This window comes from Oncorhynchus keta, unplaced genomic scaffold, assembly GCF_023373465.1.
Source record: "Oncorhynchus keta strain PuntledgeMale-10-30-2019 unplaced genomic scaffold, Oket_V2 Un_scaffold_3114_pilon_pilon, whole genome shotgun sequence".
Classification (NCBI taxonomy): Eukaryota; Metazoa; Chordata; class Actinopteri; order Salmoniformes; family Salmonidae; genus Oncorhynchus; species Oncorhynchus keta.
This window is the reverse complement of record NW_026290913.1, coordinates 1,232,896-1,257,895: the sequence shown is the minus strand read 5'-3', so window position 1 is coordinate 1,257,895 and position 25,000 is coordinate 1,232,896. Positions and strand designations below refer to the sequence as shown.

The following is a 25,000-nucleotide window of genomic DNA, read 5'->3' as shown; positions in this document are numbered from 1 at the left end:
CATTATCCACCGTGATATGTAACACTTATCCTGATACTGTAGCTTTCCATTATCCACTGTGATATATAACACCGTTATACACTGTGATATAACACTTATCCTGATACTGTAGCTTTCCATTATCCACCGTGATATATAACACCGTTATACACTGTGATATAACACTTATCCTGATACTGTAGCTTTCCATTATCCACTGTGATATATAACACCGTTATACACTGTGATATAACACTTATCCTGAAACTGTATCTTTCCATTATCCACCGTGATATATAACACTATTATCCACTGTGATATATAACACTATTATCCGGATACTGTAGCTTTCCATTATCCACCGTGATATATAACACTATTATCCACCGTGATATATAACACTACTATCCACCGTGATAACACTATTATCCGGATACTGTAGCTTTCCATTATCCACCGTGATATGTAACACTATTATCCACCGTGATATATAACACCATTATCCGGATAATGTAGCTTTCCATTATAACACTATTATCCTGATACTGTAGCTTTCCATTATCCACCGTGATATATAACACTATTATCCACTGTGATATATAACACTATTATCCTGATACTGTAGCTTTCCATTATCCACTGTGATATATAACACCGTTATACACCATGATATAACACTTATCCTGATACTGTAGCTTTCCATTATCCACCGTGATATATAACACTTATCCTGATACTGTAGCTTTCCATTATCCACCGTGATATATAACACTATTATCCTGATACTGTAGCTTTCCATTATCCACCGTGATATGTAACACTTATCCTGATACTGTAGCTTTCCATTATCCACCGTGATATATAACACTATTGTCCTGATACTGTGGCTTTCCATTATCCACCGTGATATATAACACCGTTATACACCGTGATATAACACTTGTCCTGATACTGTAGCTTTCCATTATCCACCGTGATATATAACACTATTATCCTGATACTGTAGCTTTCCATTATCCACTGTGATATATAACACCATTATCCACCGTGATATATAACACTATTATCCTGATACTGTAGCTTTCCATTATCCACCGTGATATATAACACTATTATCCACTGTGATATATAACACTATTATCCTGATACTGTAGCTTTCCATTATCCACCGTGATATAACACTTATCCTGATACTGTAGCTTTCCATTATCCACCGTGATATAACACTTATCCTGATACTGTAGCTTTCCAATATCCACCGTGATATATAACACTATTATCCTGATACTGTAGCTTTCCATTATCCACTGTGATATATAACACCGTTATACACCGTGATATAACACTTATCCTGATACTGTAGCTTTCCATTATCCACCGTGATATATAACACTTATCCTGATACTGTAGCTTTCCATTATCCACCGTGATATATAACACTTATCCTGATACTGTAGCTTTCCATTATCCACCGTGATATATAACACTATTATCCTGACACTGTAGCTTTCCATTATCCACCGTGATATATAACACCGTTATACACTGTGATATAACACTTATCCTGAAACTGTATCTTTCCATTATCCACCGTTATATTTAACACTATTATGCACCGTGATATATAACACTATTATCCTGATACTGTAGCTTTCCATTATCCGCCATGATATATAACACTATTATCCACCATGATATATAACACTATTATCCACTGTGCTATATAACACTATTATCCTGATACTGTAGCTTTCCATTATCCACCATGATTATATAACACTATTATCCTGATACTGTAGCTTTCCATTATCCACTGTGATATATAACACTATTATCCTGATACTGTAGCTTTCCATTATCCACCGTGATATATAACCCTATTATCCACCGTGATATATAACACCATTATCCACTGTGATAAAACACCATTATCCTGATACTGTAGCTTTCCATTATCCACTGTGATAAAACACTATTATCCTGATACTGTAGCTTTCCATTATCCACTGTGATATAACACTATTATCCTGATACTGTAGTTTTCCATTATCCACCGTGATATATAACACTATTATCCACCGTGATATATAACACCATTATCCACCGTGATATATAACACTATTATCCTGATACTGTAGTTTTCCATTATCCACCGTGATATATAACACTATTATCAACTGTGATATATAACACTATTATCCACTGTGATATATAACACCAATATCCACCGTGATATATAACACTATTATCCTGATACTGTAGCTTTCCATTATCCACTGTGATATATAACACCGTTATACACCGTGATATAACACTTATCCTGATACTGTAGCTTTCCATTATCCACCGTGATATATAACACTTATCCTGATACTGTAGCTTTCCATTATCCACCGTGATATATAACACTTATCCTGATACTGTAGCTTTCCATTATCCACCGTGATATATAACACTATTATCCTGACACTGTAGCTTTCCATTATCCACCGTGATATATAACACCGTTATACACTGTGATATAACACTTATCCTGAAACTGTATCTTTCCATTATCCACCGTTATATTTAACACTATTATGCACCGTGATATATAACACTATTATCCTGATACTGTAGCTTTCCATTATCCACCATGATATATAACACTATTATCCACCATGATATATAACACTATTATCCACTGTGCTATATAACACTATTATCCTGATACTGTAGCTTTCCATTATCCACCATGATTATATAACACTATTATCCTGATACTGTAGCTTTCCATTATCCACTGTGATATATAACACTATTATCCTGATACTGTAGCTTTCCATTATCCACCGTGATATATAACCCTATTATCCACCGTGATATATAACACCATTATCCACTGTGATAAAACACCATTATCCTGATACTGTAGCTTTCCATTATCCACTGTGATAAAACACTATTATCCTGATACTGTAGCTTTCCATTATCCACTGTGATATAACACTATTATCCTGATACTGTAGTTTTCCATTATCCACCGTGATATATAACACTATTATCCACCGTGATATATAACACCATTATCCACCGTGATATATAACACTATTATCCTGATACTGTAGTTTTCCATTATCCACCGTGATATATAACACTATTATCAACTGTGATATATAACACTATTATCCACTGTGATATATAACACCATTATCCACTGTGATATATAACACTATTATCCACTGTGATATATAACACCATTATCCACTGTGATATATAACACTATTATCCCCGTGATATATAACACCATTATCCCCGTGATATATAACACCATTATCCACTGTGATATATAACACCATTATCCACTGTGATATATAACACTATTATCCCCATTATTATATATATAACACCATTATCCACTGTGATATATAACACCATTATCCACCGTGATATATAACCCTATTATCCACCGTGATATATAACACCATTATCCACCGTGATATATAACACTATTATCCACCGTGATATATAACACCATTATCCACTGTGATATATAACACTATTATCCACCGTGATATATAACACCATTATCCACTGTGATATATAACACTATTATCCACCGTGATATATAACACTATTATCCACCGTGATATATAACACCATTATCCACCGTGATATATAACACTATTATCCACCGTGATATATAACACCATTATCCACTGTGATATATAACACTATTATTCCCTGTGATATATAACACCATTATCCACTGTGATATATAACACTATTATCCCCCGTGATATATAACACCATTATCCACTGTGATATATAACACTATTATCCACCGTGATATATAACACCATTATCCACTGTGATATATAACCCTATTATCCACTGTGATATATAACACCATTATCCACTGTGATATAACAGTGTATTATTCTGATACTGTAGCTTTCCATTATCCACCGTGATATATAACACTATTATCCACCATGATATATATCACCATTATCCACCGCAAATGTAACAGTGTATTATTCTGATACTGTAGCTTTCCAAAAAGGAAAGCCCAAACATCCACTTGATCAGATTTCAAATCCTCAACAAAAACAAATCGAAAGGAACAAGTTGTGAGACATTGTAGCATATCTACTAGCTTTATTATTCATGAAAAATATATCACAATAAAATATGTATTAGATCTAGACATTTTAAGCACCTATTTCAAAATGCACAAGAAGCATGAAATGCAGTTTAAGGCAGGATTTTCTTTTGGGTAGTTAAAACTGGCAGGTTATAATTGGTTAATGTTTCATCTTCAGATTTTGGAGTATTATAGGATCTTGGTTGGATCATGATGGCGATCACTTCTTCAAAGCTGCAGTCATCTCAGGAACAGCCGACAAGTACAAACAGTTCTCATACCCCTGACAGTTTCATTGGCAACAACGACAAAAGACACATCCATTGTTTTTGACTGTTATCTGAAATCAGAGTGTATGTAAACACAGGTAAGATGAGAACTATTGTCACAGTTCTGGACCTGCCTGTTATTATTATCTCTACTTCAACATCACTTCAGCAGAATATTACTAACTTAAACACCTCGTCACCAACACCGGCCGATCACACGCAACGACACTGGTTAATAAATGATGAGCCAAACAAATGGAAAAAGCCACTAGGCTTTCACTTCTCACAAAGGGTCCCTCTTGAAGAGTCTGGCAAAGCTTGGGCACTGGATCTGGATCTGCCACCTCCGTCTTTATGCCTAAACTAGAGGGTAGAAATGCTGCCTGGAACCCTGTGGCGTTGAGCCCTGCCAAAGTTACCTGAGCATGTCAATTAGGAGTGAATAGGTGAAGAGGAACATTATGAAAGCCAACACCAGGCAGTTCCCTTAGTTTAACTATCAGGTAGTTCCTGTTAAGGTTGAGGAGTGGAAGTTACTCTCTGAGCAGGAGGTCCTCTCATGAACTATCCACTGATACATTCACGAGTTCAATAATTCAGTACATCTGCTTTTTCATTAGGTGGAGTAATATACAGTTCCAAATGGTTCCTATTCTATCAATCACAATAACTGATTTACCAGGTTTGGATTCAGGCACTCAACAGAGAAATGTTTACAGTCGGAGAGAGTAAGAACTCAACTGCATATTCATTTAAACATGATTTCACTCAGTGTTATTTTAGGCTAATCCCAGAAACCTAGTTAACAGATTGTAACTGAATAAGGCACAACTCAGTAAGCCACAAGGTCTCTAGAAGTTTTGCTTTCTGAGATTAAACAACTGAATAATATGCAAATGTATGAGAGGGAAAACCAGACATTAACATTGCCTTTAAAACAGGTCAAATAGGTGGCTACACCACCAAGCTAATGAATCCCCATTATTTAAGACTGAACGGCAAATGGAAGGTGTCTTTTAATGATTTATAATGATAAACCTAACTATTCAATTAATTTTATCAAACTCATTTATAGAACCCCTTGTACCTAAGCAGTTGTCACAAAATGCTTTTACAATGACATTATTACACAGGAATACTTTTAATGAGCAACTAACTGACAGCCTGGGCCTCTGATCAGACAGGAAATGGCTTGCGGGAGGTCTCTAGTGAACCAGGAAGTGCCTCAATGTCACAATCAGAGGAGAAGAAGAGTGAATTAACAGTGACCATTAGACATTTCCCTTAATAATTGAAATGTTTGAATAAAGGCTCAGAGGGAGTCAGTTTAAATGCATTAACATTAGTCGATCAGTCGTTGATGTGTCTTATTACAGCGTCATTAACTGAGGAGGATATCTGAGATATCACCTCTTTCTTGTGTTTTTTCAAATATGTTTTGCTATGGTATACTTAAGCAACAAGCCACGAGGGGGTGTGGTATATGGCCAATATACCACGGCTAAGAGATGTTCTTATGCACGACGCAATGCGGAGTGCCTGGATATAGCCCTTAGCGGTGGTATATTGGCCATATACAACAAACCCCTGAGGTGCCTTATTGCTATTATAAAACTGGTTACCAACGTAATTAGAGTACTAAAAATACATGTTTTTTTTCATACCCGTGGTATACTGTCTGATATACAATGGCTGTCAGCTAATCAGCATTCAGGTCTTGAACCACCCAGTTTATAATAATTTATAGCTAATTAAGGACCTAATTCAACCAAAACCAATGTTATGTTTGCTTTTATCAGGAAACCACTTTTGGTAGAATAAGGTCCATATTATTAATATAACAAATACACATCGTATTAATAAACCTATTTTAAATCCTCCTGGGGGTACTAGAAGAATGACTCTTAAAGGAGAGATGGACAGGGTGTGACAGGGATCTGTAACGATGGCATGAGGGATATTTCCCTCAAGACTCCTCACCACAATTTACCCATCAGGACTAAGCAGATCTCAAGTACATGAACACTGACTCTTTAAATGCTGTCATGAATTAGAAATACTGGGCACCATACAGGTTAGATCCAGTGTATCAGTGTTGACTTGGATAACACTCAGATAAGCACTTTACTAAACCTATACAGGGTGTGGTGTACAATACTTCATTTAGCCAATGCTGAAGATCTAGGTCCACCTCCTTAAGATTAACTAAATATTTACCTCCATATAGGGATTCATTTCACACCTTTAATATCACAATATCTAATCATGTCATCATTGACAGTCTTACCTTGAAGAGATCCTCCGCCAAACCGTATTCAGCTACCTGGAAAATAGGTGCCTCTGGATCTTTGTTGACGGCAACGATTATCTAGAAATGAAACACAAAAACACGTGTCACAGTTGGTCTCAGTACATGTACTAACCTGTCCTCTGAATGAAAATGCAAGGCGGTGTGCATACTGTACATGGATTGCCTCAGAATTTTAATGGAGGCTAAACCAAACACTTAAATCATAAATTAAAGATACATTGCTATGTAAACTGTTGATCCACATCCTAAAGCAGTGAGTCAGCATCAGGCATTAGGACAATATCAGTCACTATGATGAGAATCAAAATTAAGTCAAAATAAAAAATACAAAAAACTAAATGAAATAAAGTTGTATTACCATCCCTTACTACTCTCTCACGTGTTATATACACACACTATGCTTTCATGACATATTGCATAGCTTGTTAAAGCAGCAAACATACAAACCCAAATTAGCTGCACTTAAGTGATGTCACATATGAATGTGTTTGTTTTAAGTGGATGAAAGTGATTTTATAAACAGCTCCGTGACATGAAGCGGCTGGATATACGTAGAAGTAGAGTAAATTTCATACAAAACAAATAGATATGGGACTATGGCTGCATAATAGTACATAATACTGTGGTCTGACACATTCAGAACACATCCCACACACTCTACTCTCCTCTTAAGAAGCTCTGAAGCAAGAGAGAGAAAATACAAATAAATTATATATAATTCTTTAAAAAGCTTCTTCAGGTTCCCTTTTAAAACACTTCTTAAGTGCACGGGATCCCGGAGCAGATAGCTCGCCTTGGTGGAAGAAATCCACTCAGGAGACTGTTGTCATGGCTACGAAAGTGTTTCTCCATTTTACATTTACATAAAACAGTTCTCTTCCAGGGAAAGACGTATTCTGCCCTCCACTTGTTGTAAAAGTGGGTCAACGACAGTGAAAATATAGGAATACAAATAAGAAAAAGTACTCTGACCAAGTTCATTCAAATCCTCCTCATATATAGACAGTCTGAAAGAGTGAATTGCTGTAATACTATTAATGAGGTAAATTGGGGCAGTTGTATGACACCCATTTTGGCTTTTTCAAATCAGCCTATACAGTAACAGTGTTAACTGGACTGATTATTGGAATGGGTGATCTTTATACTTTCAGATTACTTGAAGATATCAAATTATTGTTTTTTTATCTTCAAAATGAGTCAGTCAGTTTCAAAGAGTTGAAAATGTTTTTTTTATTAATTAATACATGTTTTTACATTAATACAATTTATTTTAAATCAATATGACATTTATTCAGTATCCCCATTGTTTTACTGTATGTATATCTTTACTTGTTAATCCATCACTAGTGCAAATTCCATAAAAGGCGGTAGAATAAGCTTAGCTACATGAAATTGTCATAAACATGAGGGTGAGACGTATTTATCACTCTCCTGGTGACAAGGCGCTACATCACAAAGAGCTCAGAAGAATTTAATAAAATAATCTACACTAATTTAGCAATCAGACGCACAAGCTCCATAACTACATGTACTTATGCATGACTTGCGACAGCAAGAATCAGCAAAAAACTGTTTTAAAAAGCACGACTTCTTTAGGGAAACATTGTTACATTTTAAAAAACATCTTGCTGTATAAAACACATCCTGTATTTTGTTTGGAGCACTAGAAAAACTACTCTGAATATCTTGCATCCTCAAATAAATGTTTTGAAAATCAGTAGAACAAATCTATTTTACATTTGTTTAAATGTGAAGAATTATCCACAAGTAATAACACAGCCATACCACAATAATACCACTAGCTTATTTAGACTGCTTAGTTTGATGTGTGTGATGTTGTGTGCCTTGCTGTTCTTCATCCCAGCCAGGTGCTGAATAGCTCCAGAGATGCCCACTGCGATGTAGAGTTCCTGGAAATAAAACACAACATAAAATGGCCAGTCAGTATATAATAATGTAATATCAAAAATGTAATTCATATAACAAAAAATGTATATTTTTGCAATAATACTACACAGACATGATACATAAATAAATAAAATAAATCAGCTTTCAAGTTTTAATAAACAGAGTGTTTATTGTAGGGAGAACAAAAAAATATATTCTGAAAAAAAAATCAGTCTCAACCAAATGAATGAAAAGGTTTGGACACAATATGATATGTAAAGACTATTGATTTAACCATTACTTTTCAACAACTTAAAATGAGAAGACGATGCGTGTTTGCACACAGAAATACACAGCGTGGCCATCAGAGAATCCCTATGACCACAGCCTTACGAGAAGGCTCTCCTAACCAGTAGTCTGGTGAACCAAGTTGCTGTGACCATAAGTGACCAACACCAGAACCACAAACTGAGCCCCAATCCCCCGGAACCCTTTCCACCATACTCTGACCCGGTAGGCAGTCAATTCCTGACCATACATCTCAATGGCTCTGACCAGAGTGTGGTACTTTAGGGTGTCTGACAGCCAGAGTGTGGGGGCCTGGGCCCCTGGCTGCAACATTACCATCCATTCTCCAGGGAGCAGCACATCAATTGCTTTCAGCTAAATGCACTCACATATGAATATTTCAGTAGGATTTAATGTTTCAGCTGCAGCCCCAGGGGAACAGAGCATCAATTTGTGAACACAGTTCTCCCGGAGTTAAAAGCCAGGCCGGATAATACAGTATGAAAGGCACTGTCAATCCAGAGGCCTTTTTTCCCCCAGACTGGGAGAGAGAAAATAAAAAATAGAAAAGCTTCTCCCCGTTAGCCTCCAAGTAGGTCCCCAGCTGGGTATAAACAGCTTTTTGAAAATTTTCCACTACAAACTGCTATACTTGGGGGGGTCATTTAGCCCTGGATGTTTTTAAAGTATATGTAGGGAGAGGAGGAGAATGGCCAGATGATTTGCCAAGCTTGGTCAGTTTTTCCCTCCTCTTCTGCCTGTCTGTCTGCTTGCCTGTCTGGTGTTTGGTCTCTCCACAGCTGCTGTGAGCCGTGGCAGCAGGGCAGGGACTTGGTGCACTCGCTGGCCTGTTAATAAAATCCCCCAAAGTGATGCTGAAACCCAGTGGTTCACACAGCACAGCTCCCCTCAGGTGTGAGAACACAAGCTCCTGTACACACAGCCAGATTGTGACACAACTGAGTTAATCAACCAGGTGATCACGGGATGCTGCTGTGTGCAAACAGACAACAAAGGACAACAGGTTGGCTAACGATACTAAATACTGTTAGACTGGCTCGGTGGTATCTCAGGACTGAGTCCTATAACTGGTTTGACAGAAGAATCTATGATATTCAATGCCTTGAAAAGCATATGAAAAAAGGGTAAAAGTGGTCCCACTAGAAAGAAGTCTTTATTTTGTTATATTTGTACTGTTGGCCTACATGTGACAATGCTTGTGAAGATGAGAAAATTATAAAGTTATCACTTGAAATGATTACTTAAGTCCTCTAAAATCATAAGTAAAAGACTATATCAACCTGCATCATTCAGAAACCACCAATGCCTATACAGTGCTCTCACTTAACAATAGCCTTATATTATAAAGCTTTCCTTCTTTGTTCCTTATGACAAAACCTGAAACAATTGTATGTCGTTATTTGAATCAATTGTTATCATATCCCATTTCAAGTAAAATACTTAGTCTTTGTAAGTAATTAACAAGAATACAATAATTGAAAACGTTATGAATTTTGCCAGCGTTGTTTTGACTGGTACATTGAGTCAAGCGGAGGTGTTGCTCTCCTCATTTAAGTGACACGGTGTCTTGTAAAAGCCACTAATAAGTTTTATCCTGATGAGTGCAGTTCATAATAAAATACACGACAACGCATGTGTAAACTAAAACAGGCCACTGACAGTTACACTAATGAGGTCATGATGGCCCAGGTTCGTGAAGCCAACAATGCAGAAATGCCCGCAGGCAGCAATCAAAAATGTATCCTAATTATCATGTGAATACTGCATCACCTCTGAAGAATGATAAATTATAAATCCACAACATGGTTCCCCTCTCAGACAGGCATGAGGAAAGATGTGATTTCTTTTGGGGGGGGTCGGAGCGTTTCTGAAGGCTTGTCATGGAATTATGGAGATACCATCCACTGCTTACTGTGTAGGGAATATACCTATAACTTTAAATATATACAGTACCAGTCAAAAGTGCAGACACACCTACTTAATTAAGGGCTATTTTCTACATTGTAGAATAATACTGAAGACATCAAAACTATGAAATAACATATATGAAATCATGTAGTAACCAAAAAATGTTAAATACATTAAAATATATTTTAGATTCTTCAAAGTTGCCACCCTTTGCCTTGATGACAGCTTTGCACATGCTTGGCATTCTCTCAACCAGCTTCACCTGGAATGCTTTTCCAACAGTCTTGAAGGAGTTCCCACAAATGCTGAGAACTTGCTGGCTGCCTTTCCATCACTCTGCGGTCCAACTCATCCCAAACAATCTCAGTTGGGCTGAGGTTAGGTGACTCTGGAGGATAGGTAATCTGATGCAGCACTCCATCACTCTCCTTCTTGGTTAAATGTCCCTTACATAGCCTGGAGGTGTATTGGGTAATTGTCCTGTTGAAAAACAAATGACAGTGGGACTAAGTGCAAACCAGATGGGATGGCATATCGCTGCAGAATACTGTGGTAGCCATGCTGGTTAAGTGTGCCTTGAATTCTAAATAAAATCACTGACAGTGTCACCAGCAAAGCACCATCACACCACCTCCTCCATGCATCACGGTGAGAACCACACATGCAGAGATCATCCGTTCATCTATTCTGCGTCTCACAAAGAAACGGCGGTTGGAACCAAAAATCTTACATTTGGACTCATCAGACCAAAGGACAGATTTCCACCGGTCTAATGTCCATTGCTCGGGTATTTTGGCCCAAGCAAGTCTCTTCTTATTTATTTATTTTTTTACCTTTATTTTACTAGGCAAGTCTGTTAAGAACAAATTCTTATTTTCAATGACGGCCTACGAACAGTGGGTTAACTGCCTGTTCAGGGGCAGAACGACAGATTTGTTCCTTGTCAGCTTGGGGATTTGAACCTTTCAGTTACTAGTCCAACGCTCTAACCACTAGGCTACCCTGCCGCCCCAATTGGTGTCCTTTAGTAATGGTTTCTTTGAAGCAATTCGACCATGAAGGCCTGATTCACACAGTCTCCTCTGAACAGTTGATGTTGAGATGTCTCTGTTACTTGAACTCTATGAAGTATTTATTTGGGCTGCAATTTCTGAGGTGCAGTTAACTCTAATGAACTTATCCTTATCCAGAGGTAACTCTGGGTCTTCCTTCCCTGTGGTGGTCCTCATGAGAGACAGTTTCATCATAGCGCTTGATGGTTTTTGTGACTGCACTGACTGACTTTCATGTCTTAAAGTAATGATGGAATGTGGTTTCCTCTTTGCTTATTTGAGTTGTTCTTGCCATAATATGGACTTGATATTTTACCAAATAGGGCTATCTTCTGTATACCACCCCTACCTTGTCACAACAGATTGGCTCAAATGCATTAAGAAAAGAAATTCCACAAATTAACTTTTAACAAGGCAAACCTGTTAATTGAAATGCATTCCAGGTGTCTACCTCATGAAGCTGGTTGAGAGAAAGCCAGTGTGCAAAGCTGCCATCAAGACAATGGGCAGCTACTTTGAAGAATCTCAAATATAAAATAGATTTTGATTTGTTTAAGACTTTTTTGGTTATTACATGTGTCATTTCATAGTTTTGTTGTCTTCACTATTATTCTACCATGTAGAAAATAGCAAAAATAAAGAAAATGAGTAGGTTAGTCCAAACTTTTGACTGGTACTGTATATATAATATTACTGTAAATAGTATATAACATTTGATTACATCAATTATATTTCAATTGACCTGATTTGTTTTGAATATTAATTGCAATACACAAGCAATGAATGGTTACTGTGTAACGGCGTTCTTCGTTTGTAGAAAGAGAGTCGGACCGAAATGCAGCGTGGTGGTTACTCATGTCTTTAATGAAGAAAAACGGAACGATACATGAAATAACTAATAAATACAAAAACAACAAACAGAACGTGAAACCTATTACAGCCTATCTGGTGAACACTACACAGAGACAGGAACAATCACCCACGAAATACAAAGCGAAACCCAGGCTACCTAAATACGGTTCCCCATCAGAGACAACAAGAATCACCTGACTCTGATTGAGAACCGCCTCAGGCAGCCAAGCCTATACTAGACACACCCCTAATCAACCACAATCCCAATGCCTACAAAAACCCAAATACGACAATACAATAACCCCATGTCACACCCTGGCCTGAACAAATAATTAAAGAAAACACAAAATACTAAGACCAAGGCATGACAGAACCCCCCCCCTATAAGGTGCGGACTCCCGGACGTACCTCAAAACCATAGGGAGGGTCCGGGTGGGTGTTTGTCCATGGTGGCGGTTCCGGCTCAGGACGTGGACCCCACTCCATTAATGTCCCAGTTCCTCCCCTTCGCGTCCTGGGATAATCCACCCTCGCCGCCGACCATGGCCTAATAGTCCTGACCCAGAACCCCACTGAACTGAGGAGCAGCTCGTGACTGAGGGGCAGCTCGTGACTGAGGGGCAGCTCGGGACTGAGGGGCAGCCCGGAACTGAGGGGAAGCCCAGTACTGAGAGAAAGCCCAGTACTGAGAGAAAGCCCAGTACTGAGAGGAAGCCCAGTACTGAGATGAAGCTCGGGCAGGTAGTAAGCTCCGGTAGATCCTTGCTGGCTGGCGGATCTAGAAGATTCTGGTTGACTAGCAGATCTGGAAGATTCTGGTTGACTGGCAGATCTAGCTGCTCTATGCAGACTGGCAGATCTGGAAGAGACTGGTTGACTGGTAAATCTGGAAGAATCTGGTTGACTGGCAGATCTAGCTGCTCTATGCAGACTGGCAGCTCCTTGCAGACTGGCAGATCCTTGCAGACTGACAGCTCCTTGCAGACTGACAGCTCTGGCTGCTCCATGCAGGCTGACAGCTCCTTGCAGACTGACAGCTCCTTGCAGACTGACAGCTCCTTGCAGACTGGCAGCTCTTTGCAGACTGACAGCTCTGGCTGCTTCATGCAGACTGACAGCTCTGGCTGCATCATACAGACTGACGCTCTGACTGCTCCATACAGACTGACAGCTCTGACTACTCCATGCAGGCTGGCAGCACCTTGCAGACTGGCAGCTCCTTGCAGACTAGCAGCTCCTTGCAGACTGACAGTTCTTTGCAGACTGACAGCTCTGGCTGCTTCATGCAGACTGACATCTCTGGCTGCTTCTTGCAGACTGACAGCTCAGGCTGCTCCGAACAGGCAGGAGGCTCCGGCAGCGCTGTAGAGGAGGAAGGCTCTGATAGCGCTGAACAGGCGGGAGACTCCGACAGCGCAGGAGGGAAGGAAGGCTCTGATAGCGCTGAACAGACAGGAGACTCCGACAGCACAGGAGAGGCGAGGCGCACTGTAGGCCTGATGCGTGGTGCTGGCACTGGTGATACTGGAGCGAGGACACGCACAGGAAGCCTGGTGCGGGGAGCTGCTACCGGAGGACTGGTGTGTGGAGGTGGCTCTGGATAGACCGGACCGTGCAGGCGCACTGGAGCTCTTGAGCACCGAGCCTGCCCAACCTTACCTGGCTCGATGCCCACTCTAGCCCGGCCAATACGAAGGGCTGGTATGAACCGCACCAGGCTATGCACCCGCACTGGAAACACTGTGCGCTCCATAGCATAACACGGTGCCTGCCCGGTCTCTCTAGCCCCCCGGTAAGCACAGGGAGTTTGCGCAGGTCTCCTACCTGGCGTAGCCATACTCCCTGTAAGCCACCCCCCCCCAATAATTTTTGGGCTGTTTTTCGGGCTTCCATCCGCGTCGCAGTGCTACCTCCTCATACCAGCGCCTCTCCGCTTTTGCCGCCTCCAGTTCTTCCTTGGGACGGCGATATTCTCCAGGCTGCGCCCAGGGTCCTTTTCCGTCTAATATCTCCTCCCAAGTCCAGAAGTCCTTTGATCGCTGCTCCTCACGATTAACAGGGAGAGTTGGCTCAGGTCTGAATCCTGACTCTGCCACTCTCTCCCTGAGCCCTCCCCCGATACATTTTCGGGGGTGACTTTCGGGTTTCTTTCTGCGCCGCCGTGTCTTTCTCTTCGACTCCATTCTCCTATAGCCCTCTTCGCACTGCTCCAGCGAATCCCAGGCGGGCTCCGGCACTCTCTCTGGGTCGACCGCCCACCTGTCTATTTCTTCCCACGTAGTATACTCCATACCTCTGCTGTCCATAACGTCTTCCCATGTCCATTCTCCGAATAATTCATCCTCCTTTCGCTGCTCATGCTGTCGCTGCCTGTTACCACGCCACTCGGTCCGTGTGTGGTGGGTGATTCTGTAACGGCGTTCTTCGTTTGTAGAAAGAGAGTCGGACCGAAATGCAGCGTGGTGGTTACTCATGTCTTTAATGAAGAAAAACGGAACGGTACATGAAATAACTAATAAATACAAAAACAACAAACGGAACGTGAAACCTATTACAGCCTATCTGGTGAACACTACACAGAGACAGGAACAATCACCCACGAAATACAAAGTGAAACTCAGGCTACCTAAATACGGTTCCCCATCAGAGACAACAAGAATCACCTGACTCTGATTGAGAACTGCCTCAGGCAGCCAAGCCTATACTAGACACACCCCTAATCAACCACAATCCCAATGCCTACAAAAACCCCAATACGACAATACAATAACCCCATGTCACACCCTGGCCTGAACAAATAATTAAAGAAAACACAAAATACTAAGACCAAGGTGTGACATACTGGTTTAGGATGTTGCATATCATACCCTTCTGTGATTGTACACAATGAAAACAGGAAACAACAATATTGGCAGAGTTGTCCATTTTGAGGGGCAGGGTGGACTCACAGCACTTAAGTCTCCTTCCTAATGGGACTGGTAAATCATTTAGGATCTTAAATCAGCCATTAACTACATTACAGCCGCTTCAGACGGCCCTAATGTGGGTCTGATGACAGCTGGGATATCCCTGTCGCGAGCCAAATGACCCATTTATCCTTTTTAAGCTTATTCAATTTTAAATAATTAAATAATGTCACAATACAGAGTATTGTCACATATTCTGTGATTTTGTTTGTATTGTTTTGGATAACAAGTGTGTGCTTGCCTGTATTAATTCCCTTTAACCTGATGTAGCAGGCATAAAAGAAATGCCTGAGTGGAGTTCCCACATTTGGTTTTCAGCGGAAAAGGAAGCTAGGTTGAAAATAGCTGTATTCCTGAAAACTGGAATATGCAACTCGACTAAGGCTAATTCCCTTTACTGTGAGGGGTCTGTCTTGTGGCTTGTTGGCTTTGCCAAAACATACACAGCCTCCGCAGAGTCTTTCCACACACACCCCAATCCACACACGTGCTAACTAACACACTGTACACACAATTGAATGCAGGAGACAGATAGGCCATCTTTGGAACATCAAGAACATCAAGATCGAGAAAATACAGTGCATTCGGAAAGTATTCAGACCCCTTGACTTTTTCCACATTTTGTTATGTTAGACTTGTTCTAAAATGGAATAAATAAATAAAATGTCCTCAATCTACACACAATACCACATAATGACAAAGCGAAAACAGGTTTTTGGAAATGTTTGCAAATTTCTAAAAAATAAAATATCTTACTTAAGTATTCAGACCCTTTGCGATAAGACTTGAAATTGAGCTCAGGTGAATCCTGTTTCCATTGATCATCTGTGAGATGTTTCTACAACTTGATTGGAGTCCACCTGTGGTACATTCAATTGATTGGACAATGTTTGGAAAGATACACACCTGTTTATATAAGGTCCCACAGTTGAAAGTGCATGTCAGAGAAAAAAACAAGCCATGAGGTTTAAGGAATTGTCCGTAGAGCTCCAAGACAGGATTGTGTCAAGTCACAGATCTGGGAAAGGATACCAAAACATTTCTGCAGCATTGAAGGTCCCCAAGAACACAATGCTTCCATCATTCTTAAATTGAAGAATTTTGTAACCACCAAGACTCTTCCCAGAACTGGCCGCTCGGCCAAACTGAGCAATCAGGAGAGAAGAGGAGGTGAAGGGAGGTGAACAAGAACCTGATGGTCACTCTCACAGAGCTGCAGAGTTGCTCTGTGGAGATGGGAGAACTTTCCAGAAGGACAACCATATCTGCAGCACTCTAACAATCAGGCCTTTATGGTAGAGTGGCCAGACTGAAGCCACTCCTCAGTAAAAGGCACGACAGCCTGCTTGGAGTTTTCCAAAAGACACCTAAAGACTCTAAGACCATGAAAAAGAAGATTCTCTGATCTGATGAAACCAAGATTGAACTATTTGGCCTGAATTCCAAGCGTTACGTCTGGAGGAAATCTGGCTGACCATCCCTACGGTGAAGCGTGGTGGTGGCAGCATCATGCTGTGGGGATATTTTTCAGCAGCAGGGACTGGGAGACTAGTCAGGATCGAGGGAAACATGACCAGAGCAAAGTACAAAAGAGATCCTTGATGAAAACCTGCTCCAGAGAAGAATGGGAGAAACTCCGCAAATACAGGTGTGCCAAGCTTGTAGCATCATACCCGAGAAGACTTGACGCTGCAATCGCTGCCAAAGGTGCTTCAACAAAGTACTGAGTAAATGTGATATTTCTAAAAAAAATGTTTTTATATACACTACCATTCAAAAGTTTGGGGTCACTTAGAAATTCAGTTTTTTGAAAGAAAAGCACATTTTTTTGTCCATTAAAATTACATCCAATTGATCAGAAATACAGTGTAGAAATGGTTAATGTTGTAAATTACTATTGTAGCTGGAAACGGCAGATTTTTAATGGAATATGCGTACAGAGGCCCATTATCAGCAAACATCACGCCATTGCAGCTTCATTAAATAGTACCCACTAAACACCAGTCTCAACGTCAACAGCGAAGAAGTGACTCCGGGATGCTGGCCTTCGAGGCAGAGTTGCAAAGAAAAAGCCATATATCAGACTGGCCAATAAAAAGAAAAGATTAAGATGGGCAAAAGAACACAGACACTGGACAGAGGAACTCTGCTTAGAAGGCCAGCATCCAGGAGTCGCCTCTTCACTGTTGAAGTTGAGACTGGTGTTTTGCGGGTACTATTTAATGAAGCTGCCAGTTGATGACTTGTGAGGCGTCTGTTTCTCAAACTAGAGACTCTCATGTACGTGTCCTCTTGCTCAGTTGTGCACCGGGGCCTCCCACTCCTCTTTCTATTCTGGTTAGAGCCAGTTTGGGCTGTTCTGTGAAGGGAGTAGTACACAGCGTTGTACCAAATCTTCAGTTTCTTGGCAATTTCTCGCATGGAATAGCCTTCACTTCTCAGAACAAGAATAGACTGGCGAGTTTCAGAAGAAAGTTCTTTGTTTCTGGGCATTTTGAGCCTGTAACTGAATCCACACTGCTGATGCTCCAGATACTCAACTAGTCTTAAGAAGGCCAGTTTTATTGCTTCTTTAATATGAACAACAGTTTTCAGCTGTGCTAACATAATTGCAAAAGGGTTTTCTAATGATCAATTAACCTTTTAAAATGATAAACTTGGATTAGCTAACACAACGTGCCATAAGCGCGAACCACTGCTTTTAATCAGGGCAAGGTGACCGGAAACATGACCGAATACAAACAGTGTAGCTATTGCCTCCGCAAGGCAATCCAACAAGCTAAGCGTCAGTATAGAGACAAAGTAGAGTCGCAACTCAATGGCTCAGACACAAGAGGTATGTGGCAGGGTCTACAGTCAATCACGGATTACAAAAAGAAAACCAGCCCCGTCGCGGACCAGCATGTCTTGCTCCCAGACAGACTAAACAACTTCTTTGCTCGCTTTGAAGACAATACAGTGCCACTGACATGGCCCGCTACCAAAACCTGCGGATTCTCCTTCACTGCAGCCGATGTGAGTAAAACATTTAAACGTGTTAACCCTCGCAGGGCTGCAGGCCCAGACGGCATCCCCAGCCGCGTCCTCAGAGCATGCGCAGACCAGCTGGCTGGTGTGTTTACGGACATATTCAATCAATCCATATCCCAGTCTGCTGTTCCCACATGCTTCAAGAGGGCCACCATTGTTCCTGTTCCCAAGAAAGCTAAGGTAACTGAGCTAAACGACTACCGCCCCGCCCCGCAGCACTCACTTTCGTCATCATGAAGTGCTTTGAGAGATTAGTCAAGGACCATATCACCTCCACCCTACCCGACACCCTAGACCCACTCCAATTTCCTTACCGTCCCAATAGGTCCACAGACGACGCAATCGCAACCACACTGCACACTGCCCTAATCCATCTGGACAAGAGGAATACCTATGTGAGAATGCTGTTCATCGACTACAGCTCAGCATTTAACACCATAGTACCCTCCAAACTCGTCATCAAGCTCGAAACCCTGGGTCTCATTTATATATTTTTATGTACATATTCTTCATTCCTTTACACGTGTGTGTATAAGGTAGTTGTTGTGAAATTGTTAGGTTAGATTACTCGTTGGTTATTACTGCATTGTCGGAACTAGAAGCACAAGCATTCCGCTACACTCGCATTAACATCTGCTAACCATGTGTATGTGACAAATAACATTTTATCTGGAGTGATGGTTGCTGACAATGGGCCTCTGTACACCTATGTAGATATTCCATTAAAGAATCTGCTGTTTCCAGCTACAATAGTCATTTACAAAATTAACAATGTCTACACGTATTTCTGATCAATTTGATGTTATTTTAATGGACAAAAAAAAAGTGATTTTCTTTCAAAAACATGGACATTTCTAGGTGACCCCAAACTTTTGAACGGTAATGTATATACAGTTGCAAAAATGTCTAAACACCTGTTTTGATTTGTCATTTTGGATAATATGTATAGATTGATGAGGGGGAAAAAAATATTTAATCCATTTTAGAATAAGGCTGTAATGTAACAAAATGTGAAAAAAGTTAAGGGATCCGAATACTTTTCCGAATGCACTGGAGACTAATGAAGGTCAGCAAAAGTGCACATACAGTTCAATTAAAGTCATTCAGCAAGACCAAACATAATTACATTTGTAATCCAAAATACCTCAATTAAAATATAATTTTACAGAACATTTAATATGATAGTTTGATGCTGAAAAACTGAAATAATCATATACAATTTGTTAAAGTTATGTTATTATTTTCTTGTCAGGTTGCTCACTAAGAAATATTGTATGTTGGTTTCTGCTGTGACACAGTGAAATAACAGAGACAATAAAAGGGTGTGTGTTGTATCACTTGCAGGTGCTACAATCTTGCCAGTCTGGCCGACCTGCGTGTCATTGGGGACATAGCCAGCATCCACAGCAGCTCTAGAGGCCCCCACTGCATTCACAACATACAGCAGTTTATTAATACACATGATCATACCATGCAATTACACACAGACAACTGACCTCTCACTCTTTCCACTGTCCCTCACACATGCACCCACTCACTCTCAAAGATTCTCTCTCCTTCTCTCTGATGTACACACACATGCACCCACTCACTCTCAAAGATTCTCTCTCCTTCTCTCTGATGTACACACACATGCACCCACTCACTCTCAAAGATTCTCTCTCTCCTTCTCTCTGATGTACACACACATGCACCCACTCACTCTCAAAGATTCTCTCTCTCCTTCTCTCTGATGTACACACACATGGTTATTTATACCTGCAGCACCATTTTGTCAGCGAGGTCATACAGCAGTTTGATGTTCTCACCGCTCTTCAGCCCTCGTCCTAATGGGACAAAGAAATCAAGTGCTTGGTCACAATGACCTAACAGAATGAGAGGCCAGGGAATGTGAATGACACATTGGCTGAAGCAGTCAGACAGTGTAAAGCTAAGCCCTTACCTGCAGACACTCCCACTTTGGCACTAGTGAGCTCTGGTCAATCGCTCTTGGTCAGGCTCTGCTTAAGTCATTCTGACATCCCCGCAGGAGAGGGTGAGGCAACTGCAACAGACCGGACAGACATAACTAAAAATCTATCTCATAATGCAGCCAATTTAAATGTGCAATATATTCTTTACACTAGAATCTGAATATGCTGCTCGGGAGCCATTTTCAGGTATTGAAAACATTACTGTTATGATGAGAGACAGAGAAAGGTTACTGAGTGGTGCTGCTGGTAACAGTGTAATGGAAGAGTATTGTACCCTGTTCAGTAGCAGCACTGCCTCCCTCCACAGCAGCAGGTTCAAAGGAAGTTCCCCTCACTGTGAACACCTTGACTTTCTCATTGCACTTCACTGTGGCCAGGGCATTACCTGTAGTACAGACACCACGTACAGTAACACCACATGCAATGTGTTTGCTTGGTTATATTGAGATATATTCTCAGAGCAAAAACCCTCAATATAAGTTTTGGTTTTTTAAATTTGGGGATCTAATAAAGCTTTTGTGTTTTACATGCGATGCAATTCAGGCAATTCTATAAAATACAATGACAAATGTTCCCAGTAATAATTAAAAACAAGAAAGAACAGACTTGCATTGTAATTAGTTGCATTGTAAGAACTTGCATTGTATGAAGCTATGGCGGTTCCTGGCATATGCATTGTGTATTACTAATTGGACTGTCTGACAACACCAAAACATCCAAGTGTAAGACCTTTGTCTGGCAAAAATGCAGCAGCAAAATGGTTAAAAACCCCCACTGAATTTCCAACCAGGAAGAGTCGGGCTCTTGCCAAAGTTTAAGTGGATAATTTTAAATCAGACCCATCTATATTTTATGATTATAATGTGCCCAATCAAAATATGATCTGAGCTTATTCTTCTTCAGGGAGGCTTTTAGGCTTTCAGACTGACAGCTGGGATGACCAGGGTGGATCTCTGTAGTCATTAAGAGGTCAGAAACAACAACAACATGAACTATTATAGCCTCATCACTTTACTAATGAATATAGAACAATCATCTCCATTTAACCCCTGACCCCAGCCCATTAGCAGAGCACTACACCAATACTGAAATCTATCTAATCATTTATTCTGCTGTTTACGTATGCATTATAGGTAGTGCTAAGAACAGGCCTGCAGCGATAAGAAGCTATGTTGTAATGCATAATAATTAGTGTGCTTACAAAATATTTGGGGTCATTTTATACCTCAATGGAATAGTCGTTAATTATAAAAGATATTACAACAGGAATCTCACCAGCGTAAATGGTTCTAACGACGGTGTCTTGAGATTTGACCTCGGTGATGTCAGAGAGAGTTACAACATCCAGCTTGGCTGACACTCTGGGAAGGAGATTCTGTTGAGCATAATACAGTATTGAGATGATATTCTTTAATTCAACCATATCACCCTGTGGATCTCTCAGGACACAGAGAGGTGATGGGGAGGTTAATTGTTTTAAAATAGGAATGTTTCTCAACATTTTATGGACTTGGCAAAGTTTGGTACAATAAAGACCAAATTGAAACTATTACAAATAATGTGTCCCTACAGAAACAGTTTAAAGTAGATGATGTCAATAATGCTATAGTACCATGACGGATACAAACTGCCCTCTGTGAGTTGGATAAAACTAGCTTGGGCTACGGAGACTCAAATACAAAACTGTGTGAAGTTTAGCCCAATGATGGACAATGGAATTCAAAGTCATCTTTGACAAATGATTGCTGATGATGTTTGTAGTAAAATAAATTAAATCAGATACCAGACAGTATTAGGATGCATCATCTAAAACACATTCATCCACTCGGGGAAATCGAGACCAGACAACCCAGCCTCAGTCAATATGAGTTGGATTACAATACATAAGATATTGTTTAATGCATCCTAATTCAACAGAAATACCATTAGATCAGCAAGTTGACAGTTCTATTGCAGAATGACAGATTGCTGGGGTAGTAATTGAGGGGTAGTACTACACTTACTGGGTAAAATTGGAAGGAAAAAAAACTTTCAGAAGCATTAAAGCATAATGTTTAAAAATGATGATAAAGATGATAAAAGATGATAGATTTCATGCATGTCTGGATACATAATAAACTTCCCATGATAAGGAAGGATTTGATCATTATATAGCTATTAATAACATGGGGGAAATGCAGACATGTGAACACTGTTGTGTTACAGTCAGTAACTCACCTTCCCAAAAGCAGAAGCTCCTGCACAGATGTGTGTGAAGTTGAACTGCTTCTGGGAAGCAAGAATCAAAGGAGTCAATTCCTCTGTATGGAGAAAAGAGGACCAGGGTTAAAGTACATATTTAGACCAAAAGAAAGTATTATGCCATTCCATCATTCCAACAGTAAATATCAGGGCCTCCCGGGTGGCGAAGTGGTTAAGTGCTGCAGCGCCAGCTGTGCCATCAGAGACTCTGGGTTCGCGCCCAGGCTCTGTCGTAACTGGCCGCAACGGGGAGGTCTGTGGGGCGATGCACAATTGGCCTAGCATCGTCCGGGTTAGGGAGGGCTTGGCCGGTTGGGATGTCCTTGTCTCATCGCGACTCCTGTGGTGGGCCGGGCACAGTGCGTGCCCGGCCCAAGGTTGCCAGATGTACGGTGTTTCCTCTGACACGTTGGATGCGCACATATAAGCAGTGCGGTTGTGTATCAGAGGATGCATGAACCAGCCAGCTGTTTATCATGTATGAAATACCACATTAAAACATAACTTCCATTGATGTGTAGCTGAACAGCAGAGCTGGGTGTATGCAGGTTTTTGCTCCAGACTTCCTGAATCATGATTAGCCTAGCTGAAATTAGGTGCAACATTTGGCCTGGTCTCTCATGCAAAAGAGATGTTTAATCTCAATGAGACCAACCTGGTAAAATAAAGGTTCCAACCTGGTAAAATAAAGGTTCAATTAAAAAAGTTGCATGCACACCGGTAGCTCTCCAGATAAGAGGGGTTGCCACCTCTGTGGGGCATTACAGTGACAGTCCTACCTTGGCACAGTTGGTTCCAGCCACCAGGCAAGTGACCTCTCCTCCCACCTTGCTGGCAGCAGTAATGAACACAGTGCGATGGCTTTGAGCTCGTTGTTGTTGTGCTCTGCTATTACCAGAGTACTCTGAAACCTCTGTACCAGACAGGGCTGCAGGAGAGAACACTACCAATCTCCATTATGAAACTGCTTTATAAAGAAGATGATTGTCAATAACTACTATGTTGGTTTTGAATGATAAACTAGACAGTGGACTTAGGGCACATTATCAGACTGGCTCTAGCAAGTTAAGTGTAAACAGTAGTGTGTACAATGGTCAATATAAAACACACTGTGCACGACAGGGAATAAAGGCAATATGAAATACGTTTGTCGAACAACAAAAGGAAGGCTTTAGCCATGTCAGGTCAACTGTGTGTTTTGTCCTCCAAGATAACAAAATCACTTGCTAGTTTAGTGTAACTCGAGTCAGGTGACACACTGTACTTGTAGCTAGTTATGTTCCCACAATCTGGATTAGTTTCATGCTCTATCTACTCTGACACGATAACCGTTAATAGCTACAATGTATGTAGCTAACAGTGCAGTTGCAAATTAGAGTGAAAGTATGTTGTCGACATGCCATGTCCTGAACTGACCTCAGACAGACTTCAGTCAGACTAGCTAACTAGACGTTGGTGGCAATCTGACACGGTAGAAGAAATGGCTGCATTTGTCAACACTGGAGTTTTACATACCAATTGTCCCAAACTTCTTCTGTTTATTGTTGTAAACATAACTGGCTAGCTTTCTAGCTAATCAGCTAAAATCTTGCTAGCTATTTGTCTTGATCTAAACAAAGTGACAGTTGAGTAGCATCAGTTAATTCTCCACTCTTGTATCTCGCGAGAACAATGTAGTCTGATCTCTCTTTCACTTTAAACAGTGAACTCAGAGAACAGCCCTGTCTAATCATTTCATTATGAATTCAAAGGCCCTTTTAAAGTGCAAAAGACCAGGGATTTGAGAATGCATGTACTGTAGGCTATAAAATACATGATGTAAGCATTCCATTCCATCCATAGACGTAAACATTTATATTTCATTGGAAAAATACAGGCTGATGTAAAATATGGCAACCAAAAGGTCATAAATAAACCTGTGAATTATCTGGAATTATATAATGAGAGCCCTATACTCCAAAATTCCGAGACAATGAAAGGAACCTACCTACATTGTATTAATTTAATTTATGAAATAGAACAAATTCAATACAGAGACTTTGCGGATACATTTGACTAAAACTAAAAATCAGGTACCAGTCTAGAGTGGCTCACTGC

General features: G+C 40.5%; 1 pseudogene; it reads right to left on the bottom strand.

Annotated features, from left to right (window-relative positions):
• Positions 1 to 7,926: 7,926 nt before the first annotated feature.
• On the bottom strand, positions 7,927 to 24,718 carry LOC118379324 (electron transfer flavoprotein subunit alpha, mitochondrial-like; annotated as a pseudogene).
• Positions 24,719 to 25,000: the final 282 nt, after the last annotated feature.